This window comes from Ambystoma mexicanum, chromosome 8 (genome assembly GCF_040938575.1).
Source record: "Ambystoma mexicanum isolate Mex_15411 chromosome 8, UKY_AmexF1_1, whole genome shotgun sequence".
Lineage (NCBI taxonomy): Eukaryota > Metazoa > Chordata > Amphibia > Caudata > Ambystomatidae > Ambystoma > Ambystoma mexicanum.
In genome coordinates, this window is record NC_090929.1 from 137,449,396 (window position 1) to 137,467,218 (window position 17,823).

At 43.4% G+C, this 17,823-nt stretch overlaps 2 protein-coding genes across 12 annotated transcripts in view; one reads left to right on the top strand and one right to left on the bottom strand.

The window, feature by feature from the left end:
• Nucleotides 1-13,297, bottom strand: part of FBXW2 (F-box and WD repeat domain containing 2) — a 434,117-nt gene extending 420,820 nt beyond the window's left edge. For 5 of the 10 annotated variants that reach the window (XM_069609495.1, XM_069609489.1, XM_069609491.1 and 2 more), the window contains exon 1: nt 13,113-13,237. The gene's annotated coding sequence lies outside the window, so the exon portion shown is untranslated. Of the gene's footprint in view, nt 1-12,297; nt 12,396-13,112 lie in introns of those variants that run through there. The other 5 variants (XM_069609494.1, XM_069609488.1, XM_069609493.1 and 2 more) reach the window with 3 other exon arrangements.
• Nucleotides 13,269-17,823, top strand: part of SLC2A8 (solute carrier family 2 member 8) — a 138,681-nt gene continuing 134,126 nt past the window's right edge. For both annotated transcript variants that reach the window (XM_069609496.1, XM_069609497.1), the window contains exon 1: nt 13,269-13,403. The gene's annotated coding sequence lies outside the window, so the exon portion shown is untranslated. The remainder of the gene's footprint in view (nt 13,404-17,823) is intronic.

The following is a 17,823-nucleotide window of genomic DNA, read 5'->3' on the forward strand; positions in this document are numbered from 1 at the left end:
TACATAAACATAACACTGCAACATCAACCCCCACCCTAACCCTATCATCAACCAAACCAACCAACTTACACTTTACCCAAATAAATCATTGAAGGATTCCCAACTTCACAATACTCCGTCTCTCGAAGCTGATAAGCACGAGACCTTTCATGTCCCTACAATATACGCATATCTACCAACCAACAACACCTGGCTTTTTCCGTGATTTCCAAACCTTCATAATATGTTTTATAGCCGTCATCAACGCCCTAGCAATCCAATCAGAAGCAGCACAGAATTTCAGACCTCTACATCCATTTGAAAGGAGAATCACAGATTCAAACGTTCCAGGAAAGGAATCACCCATCACCATATTCACACGATCCAAAACATCCTTCCAAAAGGTAAGTACCCTTTCACATCCCCACAACATATGTAACCAAGTTCCACTTAACCGATTACACCCCCAACACAAATCTGAAGCTATCAAACCCCTCGCTTTCATCCTCACTGGGGTCCAGTAGAGGCACCCTAAAAGTCGTTGATGAATATACCTTAAATTCAAGTCCATTTACTTCCCACTGTCACCCTCCAAGCATTATCCCAATCTTTTGCTGATAAACCACTCCAGTTCAGTCACCCACTTCATTCTCAGTGTCTCCCGCGAAGCCCGCATACACTCCTGTACAGGTATCAATTTGGTAAACGTGGAAACTACATTTGGAGCAGCACCATATAACATACACAGTTGTGTTTTTTCACCCAATGGCTCATCAAGAATTTGATGCTTTTCCCGCATTAACTGCTTCAGACACGTATACCGTACAAATTCCCTATTACTCAAGCCAAATCGAAGCACAAGTTCCTCAAACTCGACCATTCAATCATTTCCCCATGCATCCCCTATAATCAAAATTCCCTTGTTAGCTTCTCCAAAACAAAATTTTATTCAATCATCAAATCCGGATTCAACCAAATGGAAGCAGTGCTATAAAGAAAAACATTCTCCTCACAACTTTTAATTACGGAGATCAAAGTCGACTTTGTGATTGTTAACGCCTCAATCCTCAACCTGGGTTTCGGTAACTTCCCATAAGAATATAAACAATCAATGGGTAACTGATCCAATTTTTCCTTTTAATACAGCTGCTATGAGGGCAATACCTTGAAATGTGCTGCAGAGGAGTCACCATCCAATGAAGGCCTGATGCCATGTGACCCAGAAATCAGTTACACAGATGATAATTTGGCCCCAACAGCACATACCAATATCTGACGTCCCAATAATCAAACAGAAATGGAACCCATCACCATACAAGTGCATTCTGTCTGACAGCCATAACCCCAGAATCGCTGTGCAGGTCTAGTGGAGAGAATGTAACTGTCCACCCCAGCATGTCCCACTGGGTATGTTGACTAGACCGCTGTAAAGAGAGCGATTGGTCACATGTTGTCCCTATAAGTGCATTGCTGAATAGAAACATCCAGGGAAAGTTCCAGAGTCCCAGATATCTCTGTCGTCTGCATGTCCTGAACCCCTTTATCTCGCCTTACAATTGCTTTTGTGGTGGAGGAACAAACCGACTCGGCTTTGAAGCCCCTGAGGAGCATGAGCGCGTTTCTCTGTGGATAGACGGATGCACGCATCCTGCGGCTTTGAGGTGTGTGGAGGAGGAACAGGCCGATGACACCGAGCACCTGACCCCGTGTTTTTTGCTCCATACTACTCTCAATCAAGACAGTATTCCCCCCCCCCCACAGCCATATCCGCCAATGTATCCGATGTATAAGGGGGCAATAATCATCACAAAACCCTTGACAAAAATGCACACTTCGCCCCCACCTAAGTAAAAGGTCATTTCAATTCTGCGCCCGAAGGTACCAATTAAAGTCTCTGCCGATACATGAAAGGTGTGTAGTATTAATTCCGACATTCCAATAGCAGCCACTTGTTACTTGCCTCTGATGCCGTTCCCGATCCACAATTACTCATAAGAACTGTGCAGCCTCAGCACCCACCCGAAGCTGAAGGCAAACAAAAGCACACAAGAAGTTACTTGCCGTTTCAATCACCGTAGCCAGGATGTTGTCTTCAGCATTCCACACAACGCCGTACCCAACACACGAATGTTCGTACCTCTGTCCTCCTTCCCACAATGAAGATTGTGCGTACGGTGATCACATGACCGACGTCATAATGACAAGGTGCTTACCTCTAATCTGCACCATCTGCAGCACTTGTAGTTATTCAAGTAAGCAATGCGTTCCGAACCGTTGAAAAACAGATGAATTAACAACAAAAAAAACAATATTGTAATTTAAAAAACAAAAAATAAATAGAAGGAACAGTATTTAAAGTATATAATAAAGTCATTTTTGATGTACACTTCTGGAGGTTCAGATGGGGTAATATCCATATTTGCAGGCTCCAGAGTAGACAAAAGGTTTCAGCACTTACATGATCCACAAAGGATTGAGGTTGGCCATTAACCACCCCCCTTAAGACTGCAGGATAAACCATATAATACTGCATTTTCATACTCCTCGCTTTTTCCTTTGCTGCTTGGAAAAGCCTCCTCTTATCCAATACATCTTTGCTAAGATCACCAAATATCATAATCTTGTTACCACCTCATGCCAGATCCCCTAACTCACGTGACTTTTTCAAAATAAGTTCCTTAATGGGGTATCTGATAAACTTCACAATGAAATGTCTTGGTCTTTGACCCAATGCTGGTTTCCTTCCCAGGGACCTATGAGCCCTTTCCATCTCCAGAGAAACTGAATACAACTCCAAAATTGAGATCAAAGCTTTCTCCAAGAAATGCATCAGATTTCCATGTTCAACATTTTCTGGAAAACCAGCCACTCAAATGTTGATTCTCCTCGAGAAATGTCCTCGTTCTGATGGTTCCTCCAGCAATTTTCCATTTTGTGCTTCCAGTTTATTGATTTTATCTTCCAGTTTTAAGGTTCTCTCATCTGCAGCCGATAAATGATCCTCAATTCCAGACACTTTAACTGAGTGCTGAATATCTTTCCTCAGTATTAATCATCCTGGCCTTGATTTCTGAGATGTCCAAAGTTACTTTAGTAAGAAGCTCCAGTAATTTGTCATCCCTTGCATCTCTTGTTTCAATTTCTTCTCAATCTCTCCCTTTTTGGCGTTTTGCTGGCCGAGTGTCTTCTGAGTTTGAATCAGACATATTGTAAGGGAATATAAAATCAAACAGGGCACAGGAGCACAGCCTCTATGCTGCTATCTCCTGAGCTTGCAGTTCTAGAATTTCGACTGTGTTTAAGGTTGAATTTAACCAAAACAATAAAAACAAAAGATATGCAAAACTTGTTAATCGAAATGGCTTTTTGCTATTACTTATAAAAAAAGGACGAGCTATAAAATATGTTTGACCAAGGGATGGGTTGGGGAATTTCTGCCTCCGTGGCACCCATGAACCCAGTTTAATTTCCTAATAACTGCTGTCAGCACAATGGAAGCATTTATTTGTAAACATAACATCTTTATGAATATAACCTGTGATAAAAACACAAAGCAAGGGGCACACAAACTGTATTGGTGTGGTGCTCAGAGGAAAAAAAAAACATATCAAAGAAAACAGTGTCAGCAGCGTTTTTGAGTTTGGAAATTACTTTTTTCCTTTGAATGTGTAAAACGCACATTTGAACAATAATGTGTCCAGCATGTCAAATACCTGCTTTCTACAGTGACCCCATCTTGTGGTACAGTCTCTGCAGTAAAGTTACAGAAATCATACCAAGGGATCTGCATACCGTCGTAGTGAGCTCACTGCTGTTATAACAGTGAAAGCCTTGTTGCGCAGATAACGGCAGCACTGGTCATTGGGCCGGCTCTCGTCAGATCCGAGATCCGGCACGAGATGTGTAGCCGGGTCGCGGGATCCGGCCAGACTCAGCGCCGCAAACCCCAAACCCATGCTCTGCGCTGGGTTACTTTGGAAAAAAAGTAAAGAAAAGAAAGCGCCCGCACAGAGTAGGGGGGCGAAGCAGCTCTTTGCCGCCATGAGCGCTCTGGTGGCTCCGCCACCCTACATGTACACATGATATAGGTCACAGCTGCAGGAAAAGCAAACTAACTTCCTCTGGGGACTCCGTGCAGGGTGCACAGGGTCACCAGAGGAAGTTACAGTCCTCAGCCACAACCCAGTTTATTTATGCAAATTGCATAAAATAAATATACAGGTAGCCTTCAAACGTTGCATGAATAAATAAATACCCCTATTATCATTTAAACTATCCCACACGATGCAGCCACCCAACTGCTTTCAGAGGGGAGCTGCATGAGCTGTGCCCGGTGTGGTTCAAGTAAAAGAAAACGTTGCTTATGGCAAACAGAAATCAGCAGGTTTTACGAATGAGGCTGCAGGACAATCCCTCGGTTTAAACTAGGATTTCCCGATAGATTATCTGCTCTTTCACCATTAGCTAGAGTAATTGCTTCTTTTAATGATTCTTTAACAGTCTGCTTAAAATAATCCTCTGTATGAGCTCAGATCACAGCGTAGACTAATACTGCAGTGCTGTTGGTAGTAGGTGCACAGATGGATGGTATGGTTTGCTCCCTTGTACAAGTGCGGGTCGGACTGGCCCATAAAATTGTCGCGGCCACCAATGAAAAAGTGGCCCATGGTTGTAAACTGTAATTCATTCCTTTTCTGAGCATGTTTGAATAGTACCCAAGAGGGGATTTTTTTTTTTTTGTATATATAAAATGGGATGCAAATTGTGCATTTTAAAGAAGATTTACTCAGCAGCACTGGTCAAAAGTATTATTTGCATAGTGAAGTAACTCATCGCCAGTGCGATGGAAGTCAAATTGACATAGTTTGTAAAAGAAGCAGCATGAAAGAATTTGCGCCGTTTTAAACTATTATTTTGGACATTTCCTTTGATTGCAGGTCAACTTTCAGCTCCACCCCCCAAACCCAGCCTCTTTGGGCACCGCCCCTTCAACTCCGCCCCCACCCCCACCCCAGCCCTTGTTTGACCCCCCACCAAATATTATCAATTTCCACCACCGGATAAGGGTGAAGATGGCGGCAGCCGAATCTGCCCTGAAATTTCCTCGGCGTGTGCGGCACAGCCATAAACCACTTCTGTTTGGGGGTGGGTGGAGCCGAGGATGGGGATACCAGCCAAGAAGACACAAAGATCCGCTGTTGGTGCGACTACAATCAAAATAGGCAAGTACCGAGTTAAGTACCGCTTTGTCGCGAGTTCTGCTGCTTCGCTCTGCTCTGCACGGACCTGCTGCTGGATTCCTTTTACGTCGCTTGGATATCAGTGATTAAGGTGACTTTAGCTTTGTGGCTTCAGTAACAAAGTCGTCTACTTTGTGTTGTGCTCGGTACGAGCCATTGTTTGAACATTTGTTCGCGCCCACTGACGCCATTCTGTTTTAATTTCCATAGTGATTGACTGATCTGCTCGGCCTGCCCCAGGCGCATTGGGATTGGATTTTTTCTAACACTGGACCGTATTTAAAACAAACGCACGCGGTCTCGGGCAAGTACTGAGTTAAGTACCGCTTTGCCGCAGAGGTGAAGCGGGCGGCCATAGAGCGTTGACTGACGTTTGCATTGGTCTAATTAAGGCTTGCAATTGACTAAGTTGGTGTTTACATCGTTTAACCTGCATGTTTTTAGGTTTTTGCGCTTCTAAGCTTCTAAAAATGTTTACCTTAAAGTCAGATATGCCGGTGGGTATTGCAAATGCAACTGTAGCACCAGTGGCGTTACAACCAAAACACTCATTCTTCACACACTGCGATCATTTTAACACCAGTGAACACGCATCAACTAATTCAAGGTCAAAATATGGCACGATTAGGATCCAATTCAGCAAACTCTCCAAAATGTACTGTGCTAACATCTTTATCCAGACTAAGTGTGCATGCCTCGCAACTGATGAATACAGCACATCAAGATTCATGGGTTGCAGAGCAACATAATGGGCGCGTCTTGTCTGATCATACCCTTCTGGAACCAGTTAAGGCTAAGGGTTTGTATAATGATGTCCCCGCTCACCTGGCTGTGTCACCTATTCCATTTCCCACACAGTTGGAGGATAGCTCGGCCATCTGATCTATGCCAGTCAGTGCGAGTCTCCGATTTCCATCATGGATGAACTGAAAATATCCAAAGATGTGGTAGTTGCACTATCCTCCACGCTCTGTCTCGTTCCACGCTGCCCTCCTTTGCACAGCCCACCCCCAGGGCACACAGGTATGCGCCGGCGAGTCACGCAATTCAAGCACATGGGCCAATCAACCCTGTGATGTCTGAATTAGCTCTAAAAGCTATTAATACTTCTGTCATGAGCTTATTCAGACTGTTTGAAACCCTGGATGTAAAAATGGAGAAACAAGCCGTATTTCTAGCTGACATAAAACAGGGGCTCAATATCAATCATCAACTTCTCATTGATCATAACTCGAGATGTCCGATAAATCAAGAATCTCAAACTGCAATACCCACAGAGTGTACAGTTGATCGGCCAAGACTGGCTCTGCAACCTCAGTATTACAATGTGGCCAGGGCGTATGTGCCATCTTTACCAATTATTGCGGACATTATTCACCTGGCAGCTCTGGTTAAAACAGACGAGGCCCTGTTTGCGACTCAAGACTTCCTATATGGATCTCTCATCTGCTGCTGAGCTGCCCAACGGCAAAGAGGTAGCTCAGGCAAACCCCCTAAACCCAAGTACCTCTAATGCCTGTCAAGTAGCAAAAAAGAAAAAAAACCTACATGCTCGCATTCAAAGGGGCCTCGGTCCATGTTAAAGAAATCTAAGAATATACCAGGAGCTAGAGGACCGAAAAACACCTTAAAAGCATTTTTTCAGGCTATTGGTGGTACAGTTCCGCCGGCTGACACATTGTATTGTATATTTATAGTGCACGCCTGGCAAGCAACTGGGCGCTTGCAGAAAATAAATCTTAGGTTACAGGTACATGAATACGTTACATTATGTAGGTTACAGGATCATATATTACAAGCTCATATATCAAGCATTTCTTACTTACAAGAGAGATATGTTACATATATCAGAATCGCTTTGTGTTGCACTGTCGGATGACTTACAGTAAAGATAAGTTACAGTGTTTACAATAAATATACAGAGTATTTGGTGCAGTTGGGGCATTTAGCGGTCATTGGTGTTAAGCCAGAGTTTAGCGTTAGCTTTGAACACATGGAAGGAGGGGGTAGCTCTAAGTGCATCTGGGATGGAGTTCCAGAGCTGCGCTGCTAGAACCGGGAACCTGGACCCACCAGTTCTTTTCAGTTTAAAGTTGGGGACTTTGATGCTATTTGAGAGGGCCTTTCTGATGGGACGTTCAGAGGTGTTCTTTGTGAATTTTTCTGTCAGGTATGCAGGAGCTTTGTTGTTCAGACAATTGTGTGTAATGTTCAAAGTTTTGAGTTTGATACGGTCATTGATGGCCAGCCAGTTGACGGCTCTTCTATGGGTAGATATGTGTTGTCCTTTGGGGATGCCTAGGGCTGTTCTGAGGGAATTGTTCTGCAGGGTTTGGAGTTTGTTAGTGTTAAGTTTACTGGTGCCTAGGTACAGTGCATTGCAGTAGTCTAATTTAGAGAGGATGAGGGCTTACGCTATGGTGGTGCAGCTATCTGTGGAAAGGTATGGTTTACAGGCGTGGATGAGTTTACAGGTGTAACTGGTTGCTGAGGCTGTGGCATTTACTTGCTTGTCGAGGGTGAGAGCTGAGTCCAAGTAGAAACCTAACATGCAAGACCTCCTCATGTGAGCAATTTGACAAGGTCATTCCAAAGGTGTCTGAAGTAAAATTGACAACCAACAATCATATTCGTTTTAAGGCAGTCGATGAGGCAGCCCATCGGCCTCTCCCACCTTCTCCATACTCATCATTGAATGGGCTCGTAGCCTCACTTGAATCCTCACAGGGGCAAAACGTTATAAGGTCGAGTGATCACTCCACTAAAGACCTGGCTGCCTCAAATCAATCACGAGAGTTGCCCACAGCATCAGGTGGGAGTCAGTCGTAGGTCATTACCGCGACAAACAAATGATTGATGCCTAGTTTGCAGAACATGCAGCGGCCCGAGTGCCATCTGCGACCCTTGTGGTTTTGGATCACCAAAACAAACAGGGGACAAATAGCCTGGCTAATTCCTTTCCCGCCCCATCTGCCTCTATGAGCATCTCGAACCAAGGCTGCATCTTTAATACTATACCATCTACCATCCCGGTGCCACAGCCGAATGATGTTCCAACTGATCTGATTTTACCTTCTTCCAGCAAAATAATACATCAAAGGCCTGGGAATCTCCACTCCCTTATCTTGAAATGTAGAGAAGGTAACTTTCCGACTTACTGATCGAAGAAGTGTGCTCAACATCTTTAGTTATGTGAACACCCTTCGCGATGTGTCGTCACACGACATAGCACAAATCGAATTAATTTCAGACATCTCAAATTAGATCATAAGGTTGTGGATTCCGTCCGGTGTGGTGGCTAATTTCATATGGCAAGAAAGAATGAGGTTATTTGACATGGGCTTCCTCTTAGCGGAAGACCTGGAACGTATCATGCCTCATTTCCAAAGTTCTGCTCCAAAAACAAACATATATAAAGTATTCATTCCACTGAGACGAGAGATGGTCTTACTCTCTTGGCGAAGCACTCGTAACAGCAATTGTTAGCCGCCATAGCAGCGCTGAAAATTGTGAGTTGGAACTCAAGAGGGCACACTCATCTCCAAACCTTGTTATTCAATCTCGCTCAAACATTCCATATGATTGCTGTACAAGAGACGTGGTTGACCGAGACGCCAATATGGGATAGTTTTGATGTCATCCTACTACCCGCCTTACCTACCAGCGGCAGACGTTTCTCAGGACTGCTGGTTGCGGTCAATCTAAAAATGGGCCTCACCATTATTGATTGGGCAGTTGAAAGTGCCTATATTCTTTTGGTTAAAATTATGTATGGTTCGCCAACTATAGCCCTAGCAAATACATACCGCAACGTCAGATGAGGCCTTTTACTCCAGCCTCGGGCGCATGCTTTACAAAATTAACACCTCCAGCAACATAACTTACACCATTATTCTAGGCGATTTGAACCTAGATTGTTGGAATTCAAAAAGGGATGCCAAAGACGTTCGGCAATGGATGTCGGACAGACAATTCCACATGGGGAATGGGGCAGTATATGGGGACATCCCTGCCCACACCACATGGTTTTGCAATTCCAGCACAAGTACCATCGATTACATCTATGTTGATAGATTGTTGTTTCAACAGGTTCAAAGGCTGGAGATGATCGAACTACGATATAGTGATCTTAAGCTGTTACCCCTTACAATCTTGGGAACGCATAACCAGAACGTCAGACTAATTACCAATCAAAGTTTGGCCATTAATGCTTCAAAAACTCGGCTTAAATGGTCATATACCAAGGTGTCAGCCTATCGACACACCTTGGAAAAAAATGCAAGGGCTGCCAACCCAGTTCACTATACAGACCTACTACCTACCATACACCAACGTGGTCACTATTCTAGCAAAAAATGTTTTTGATCATGATTTACAAGCACAACGTACAGCATATAGGCGACAAAGAAGAGCTATTATAGCAATGGGTGCCCCAACATGTTTAAAAGAGTTAAATAATGCAAAATATCAATACAAAAATTGGGTAAAATCGAGAAAACACATGTTCCAACAAGACAGTAAGCATATGGGACACATGATGATAAACAAAAACTCAGCCCAGATGTGGATTTTATTAAATAACCAACCTTGCAACCTACAAGCCGATGCACAACTGATGGCTGTACAAGAACACAAATGGATTGAGCATTTTTACATCTTATTTGCCGATCCATGTTTTGTGGGTAAACGGGCACAGCAATCTAGAGCAGAGAAATGGTCCCTGAAGAAAACTCATTGAGGATCTTATACGAGGTGCTAGCACATCAAAGGCAGCCGGCCCAGACGGCATCTCAAATGTCACATTAAAAGCCAACATTGCTGCATGGGCCCTCATTTTGGACCAAATTTTCAAACTTGTAGTAAGGACTCGAACAATCCCATTGTCCTGGAAAACTTCTGTGATTATCCCTATTTTTAAAAAGGGAGACCGCTCTCATTGCTTTGTTGGACACCCCAGGCAAGATCTTTACAAAGCTGGTGCTCCAGGACTTCAATACCTGGACTCAAAAAAATAAACTGCGTGATCCCTCGCAAACAGGGTTTGTGCCTGGTATGGGCACTCAAATTAATTTTCTACGTTTGAACGCAATTAAAGCACAGTGTCAGTCCACCAAACAAGCGTTTTATTTCGCGTTTGTGGACTTATACTCTGCTTTTGATTCTCTCTCTCGAGTGCTCCTTCTGGATAAACTAGTGAGAGATCAATGTCCATCTACATTGTTTGAAATTATTCATGCTCTACACTCCTAAACTTCTATTCGTGTTAGTCTTTCACTAGATGGTGTACTTTCGGCTCCAATCCAGACAGCACGTGAATTGAAACAGGGGTTCTTATTGGCATCCTCTGCATTCAATTATTTCATACACGATCACAGAGACATTCCACAGCATAACTTCAGATTCACCGAAACTGGGAGGTCTTGACATTAAGGCTCTTATGTACGCTGATCAGATGCCCTTGTGCTCATTTCCAAAACTCAGATGGGACTGCAAAATCTTTTGACTGCTTTTCAAACGTATATTCACCAAAATGAACTTAGAGTAAATACGCAGAAAACGCAAATTGTCATTTATGCACCCACAAGGATCGGTACAAGACGCTTTAAGTGGTCAATTAATCAAGAAGTCCTACAAATAGTAACACAGTACACCTACCTGGGCATGTGTTTTGAGGGCACACACAATCCAAAAGGTCATCTTGAATTGGTGCAGAAGAAACTAGACACAGCCATAGCTCAAACTAAAATAATTAGGTTTAGATATGGCAAATTTACCATCAGGCCAGCGTGGTTATATTGGACCCAGAAGGCAACGCCCGCTCTACTATATGGGCTAGAAACATTACCAACTAATACCTGCTTCCAATTTGACCAATGGGAAGCCAAATCTGGCGACAACTTCTCAATTTACCTGCCTGTCTTCCTATTGCCTGGTATGAACTGGGTCTAGTTTATCTTAATGCACTATACAATTGGAGACTTTGTTCCCTATTTAGGAAATGTTTAATCTCCACTAACGCTGACATCACTTTAAGATCACTATCTGCCTATTTGTTCTCAACGAAACCCTGCTTTATGGTTAATTGGGTCAACAAAATCTGTGAAATTGTTGGGACTTGTGACATTTCTTTTGAACTATTGATTTCTAGTCCCAATAAGGCCAAAGAGAAACTGTACCAGGCCAACTGGATTAACAACTATGACTTGTGTATGCGTTATGAAGGGGGCGACATTCTTAGGTTCCCGCCAAGGAAAGTCTGTACCCTACCTTATTATCTAGAGCGCTCCTACAGTGAAATACAGGTTGGCGATTCTACGCCTACGCTTTAACTTATGGCATACAAAGGAGGTTTTGATAAAGCTGCATTTTCTTCAGCCCCAAATTAACTTCTGCCGCTATTGCCTTAATCGGGGGTGTATAGAAACATTAAAACATCTGTTAACCGAGGGCCCTGACCTCAGAGATCGTAAACAAACACACTTTGGTAAGTATTGTAAACATTTAGGTAGTCTTGAAGAAAACACGCGTTGGTCTATTATCCTGGGCTGCTCTTTTCTCCCAATACAACTAGCCACGGTTAATTTCTTGGAAAGTCTACAATTAGAAAGCAAACCCGTGTAAAGGGCTCAAAAATATGAAGTTCGTGTGGCCTGTGTTTACTGTATCTTACTGTCTAGCAAACAAATGAGAAAGGAAAGCAAAGCTCAATACGTTGATTATGCTGTTTGAATCCATTGTATTTTGTTGTACTTTTGCTCTGCTTTCTCTTAGAATACTTGATTTGTTTTATTATTTCTATGAACTGAGTTTTATAAGGAGACATACATGTTATGGTAGCAGATTTTATTTTGTGCTCGTTAGGAAGTATTTGTGTTTTTTGTATACCAAAAATGTCTTAACACGTTGTAAAGATTATTGAAAGGTTGATTAAATTTAACAAAAATTAATTAAAAAAAATAATAATTAAAAATAGGAAAAACAAACCCATCAGTGTTTTGTTCTCCCCCGTTCCCTTGCCGCGCTGTGAAACACCTGTGTATAAGCGCGATGTAAATAAAAATATCATCATTAAATATACCTGGGACTTCTCCGAGATGAATAAGGGCATTATAAATACCTGCCCGTGCACGGCGTGGAGCGCTCCCGCCTCCTGCCCCGATCCTCTTCCTAAGCACGTAGACGTCTCACGTGAAAACGTCAGGACGACGTAACAGATCACACGTCATTAAGCCATAAAGGCATTTCAGAAAGTATCGGCAAACTTTAAAACAAACACACAATGCTAGCCGGTCTCATGGGGACTTAAAATGTGTGATTGATAATGAAAGCAATACAGGGCCTCCGTTTAGCCTCCTCTTCCACACATTGCAAAGGGGTAAATGAACAATCCCCTCCCCGGGGAATGCCAGATCGTCCCCCACCCCGTAAATAACTGAACAGTTATGCTGGAAATTCGCACCCATATGCGTCTGTCTGTATAAGACACATATCCCCATCTGCTGCACATATCAAATCCTCCAAACCCCTCCCCTCCAGCGGGGAGGCTAACTGTTGGCTGTACTGTTCACTGGTACAGTGGAAGTCCCATTGGGACGGGAGGAACGCACTGTGCCCAGCCCCACTCCATAATACACGTCACACATCTGCATTAGAAAACCCCAAAACGAACTGAATCCACCTGTACTTTAAATAAATCTCAACGCCCAAAATACACAATATCCCCTCCCCAATATTGCCTCACCCCTGTGATGCACGTTATATATCCGAAAATAACAGGGAAAAACGGAATCCGCCTGTACTTTAAGTAAACCTCACCCCTGATTCACATTATAAACCACAGAAATACCCCCTCCCCAATATTGACAATCAACATAAGATAACTTTAAGACTTACCAGAAACCAAATAACAATCAATTATATGAAATGTGCTTTGCAACGCCTTGCCTTCTAGCTCGTGCAAAAATGATGATGACGTGACGTTGAAACCCAGGTGATGCAGAGCAGCCCACGTGATACAGCGGACGTCGAAACGCACGTGATGCAGAGAAACGCACGTGATGGAGCGGACGTTGTAACCCACGTGATGCAGTGGAGGCGGGCCTTGTTATTGTCAGTTTCTCGAATGGGAACTAGACAATAGTACCCTTTACGAATCGCTCCTGTCCCGTTTCCAGAGAGCATCTGGTAGGTGCATGCGATCCAGCTCTTGTAGTGAATTTTATATGCATTTCTTTTAGCATCCATCAACTTAGATATTCTTATCCCTTTGTTGTTATATTGTTAAGAGAAGCCGTTTTGCAACCTCTAGGAATGCACGTTAAAACTGTAATTCCTAGTATTGCACTTATCACTTGTTGAAATTAAATATTGTAAGTACGTGATTTTCTAAACATCTGGTTTTTAAATTACACGGGGCAGCCTGTTGTTGGCATAGACACAGTAGCTGCTCCGAAGCTCATTTACGGTACGGTTCATGCTCTGCAATGCTTGCATAGCCAGTAACTGCTGTGCAGCTACTACACAGACCCTGTACACATACAATATTACCTGCACAGGCTCGTAGACGCAGTAACTGCTGTGCAGCTACTACACAGACCCTGTACATATATAATATTACCTGCACAGGCTCGTAGACGCAGTAACTGCTGTGCAGCTACTACACAGACCCTGTACATATATAATATTACCTGCACAGGCTCGTAGACGCAGTAACTGCTGTGCAGCTACTACACAGACCCTGTACATATATAATATTACCTGCACAGGCTCAGGCTCGTAGACGCAGTAACTGCTGTGCAGCTACTACACAGACCCTGTACATATATAATATTACCTGCACAGGCTCGTAGACGCAGTAACTGCTGTGCAGCTACTACACAGACCCTGTGCATATATAATAGTACCTGCACAGGCTAAGGCTTGCAGACGCAGTAACTGCTGTGCAGCTACTACACAGACCCTGCTCTTGTGTAAGTGACTATATAAATATATATATTACCTGTGCCGGATAATGCTCGCAGACGCAGTAACTGCTGTGCAGCTACTACACAGGCCGTGCTCTGGTGTAAGTTACTATATATATATATATATATATATATATATATATATATATATAATACCTGCACAGGCTAATGCTCGGAGACGCAGTAACTGTTGTGCAGCTGCTAAACAGACCCTGCTCTGGTGTAAGTGACTACCTGCACAGGCTAAGGCTTGCAGAGGCAGTAACTGCTGTGCAGCTACTACACACACCCTGTACATATATAATAGTACCTGCACAGGCTAAGGCTCGCAGATGCAGTAACTGTTGTGCAGCTACTACACAGACCAAGTACATATATAATAGTACCTGCACAGGCTAAGGCTCGCAGACACAGTAACTGCTGTGCAGCTACTACACAGACCCTGTACATATACCCTGTACATATATAATGGTACCTGCACAGGCTAAGGCTCGCAGACGCAGTAACTGCTGTGCAGCTACTACACAGACCCTGTACATATACCCTGTACATATATAATGGTACCTGCACAGGCTAAGGCTCGCAGACGCAGTAACTGCTGTGCAGCTACTACACAGACCCTGCTCTTGTGTAAGTAACAATATAAATATATAATACCTGTGCCGGATAATGCTCGCAGGCACAGTAACTGCTGTGCAGCTACTATCTGGTGTAAGTGACTACATATCTAATAATACCTGTGCTGGATACTGCTCGCAGACGCAGTAACTGCTGTGCATCTGCTACACAAACCGTGCTCTGGTGTAAGTGACTAAATATCTAATAATACATGCACAGGTTAATGCTCGCAGACGCAGTAACTGCTGTGCAGCTACTTCACTGGCCGTTCTCTGGTGTAAGTGACTGCATATCTAATAATACCTGCACAGGCTAAGGCTCGCAGACGCAGTCACTCCTGTGCAGCTACTACATAGACCCTGCTCTGGTGTAAGTGATTACATATATAATACCTGTGCAGGCTAAGTAGCGCAGGCTAATGCTCACAGACACAGTAACTGCTGTGTAGCTACTACACAGACCCTGTTCTTGGTGTAAATTACTATATATATATATATACCTGTGCCAGATAATGCTCGCAGACACAGTAACTATTATGCAGCTACTTCACAGACCCTGCTCTGGTGTAAGTGGTTACATATATAATACCTGCACAGGCTAAGGCTCGCAGACGCAGTAACTGCTGTGCAGCTACTACACAGACCGTGTACATATTTAATAATACCTGCGCAGGCCAATGCTCACAGATGCAGTAACTGCTGTGCAGCTACTACACAGACCGTGCTCTGGTTTAGTGACTACCTATCTAATAATACTTGCACAAGCTAAGGCTCGCAGAGGCAGTGACTGCTGTGCAGCTACTACACACACCCTGCTCTGGTGCAAATGACTACATATATAATTATACCTGCGCAGGATAATGCCCACAGAGGCAGTATCTTCTGTGCAGCTGCTACACACATCCTGCTCTGTTGTAAGTGAATACATATATAATACCTGCGCAGGCTAATGCCCGATAAAAGGCAGTAACTGCTGTGCAGCTACTACACAGACCCTGCTCTGGTGTAAGTGACTACATATGTAATACCTGCGCAGGCTAAGGCGCTCAGGCTAATGCTCGCAGACGCAGTAACTGCTGTGCAGCTACTACACACACCCTGCTCTGGTGCAAATGACTACATATGTGATACCTGCGCAGGCTAATGCCCGATAAAAGGCAGTAACTGCTGTGCAGCTACTACACAGACCTTGCTCTGGTGTAAGTGAGTACATATGTAATACTTGCGCAGGCTAAGGCGCTCAGGCTAATGCTTGCAGATGCAGTAACTGCTGTGCAGCTATTACACACACCCTGCTCTGGTGCAAATGACTACATATATAATTATACCTGCGCAGGATAATGCCTGTAGAGGCAGTAACTGCTGTGCAGCTACTACACAGACCCTGCTCTGGTGTAAGTGATTTTCACAAAGTGTTTGTGTAGGGGTGATGAAGTTCTTTCTATGAATTGTTTGCCAATTCTTGTGGGGTAGTAGTGTTTATTTATTTATTTATTTATTTATTTATTGATTTGTTTATTTGTTTGCTTTGATGACTGTTGCTTTGTACAGTTTGAGTTGTCTTTGGTATTTTATTTATTCTTGTTTGGTGTATTGTTCTCTCCCATTTTGTAGTTGTTTCTTTTTTTTTGTTGGTGTTTTTTCAGTTCTTCTGTGAACCATTTTGCTTGCCAGTTTTTTTTGGTGGTGTTGCTTTGAATGTTTTAGCTGGTGCTAATTGGTCAATGGCCTTTGTGATCCAATTGTTGAGTGTGTCTTCTGTTGTATCTATGTTTGTATCAGTGGGATCTCTTTCACCTAGGTTGTCGAGGTGGGTTGATAGCATGGCGGCCTCGTCCGCTAGTTTTGTTGCAAAGTTGGAGTTGTAAGAAGATAGTCTGTAGATCAGTAGGAATACTATGTTGGATTGGTCATTGAGTTCTATCTTGATTAGGAGGGATTCAGTCTTCCGCGTTGGTTTTGATGATTCAAGATGCTCAGGTGTGTTTTTTGTGTATAATTGCGATTCCACCTCTTCTTCGGTTTTCTCTGTTGGCGTGTATTAATTTATAATTGTCGGGTATTGCTTCGTTCATGATGGCTTTATCGTTGTCTGATAGCCAGGTTTCTGTAAGGAAGAGCACGCCTGTGCCTGCTCCGTTTAGGTCATTGGTTTCTGTTGAGTGTTTTGCCATGGATCTAATGTTAAGGAGGCTGCAGTGTAGTTTGCTGGATTTCCCTTTTGTGTTGTTGTTAGTATTGCTTGTTCTGATCAGTGTGTTGTTAGTTGGGGTTCCTTTCCAGGTGGGTTTTTCCCAGTTGAGTCTTTTGGGTGGGGTGGTTCTTTGTTTGTCAGTCTCTTTGTCGAGTAGACCGATAAGGTTTATGACAGGGTTGGTTCGTTTCCGGGTGGTAAATAGGGTCGCTACCCCTCTGTTCTTCCAGCCTTGGTGATATAGGGGGTGTAGAGTGAGTGTGATGGTTTCCAATTTGTTCCTTGTTCTGGTTGGGGTATTGTCCATGGTGGAGACCGGGTTGGGTTGGTTTATTAGCTGTCATCCATTTGGTGTCCTGGTTGGGTCTGTATTCGTGAAGCTTGTTGGCTGTCGGTTCATTGTTGTGGTGCTGTTTTTGTTTACCACGTTGTCGTATGTGGACAGGTAGCGAGCATTGTAGTCTGTCTTTGCTTTATTTGTATGTTTCCTTGGGCCATCTCAGATGTTTGTCGAGTTTTTTGGGGTTGTGGGATCATGCTGGTCCGTACTTTCCCGAGTGGTTTGGGATTTCTTATTATTTCTATTGTCTTTTCTGGCTTCTTTGTCTTTCTTGTGGAGAGGTATGATGCGTGGGTTGTGTTCCTTAGTGGGCGTCCTCTTTCGATTGGTGTTTTTCATGGTCTTTTGGGTTTAGTCTTTGCTGTTTGTGGTTTGTTGTTGCTTGTATTTGGTAGGTTGTGGGTAGTTGATGGGATTTTGTGGTTCCGTTTGTTTATTGCTTCTTTCTTTTTTGGATCCTTTTCTTTTGATTTTTTTATTTTTTATCCTG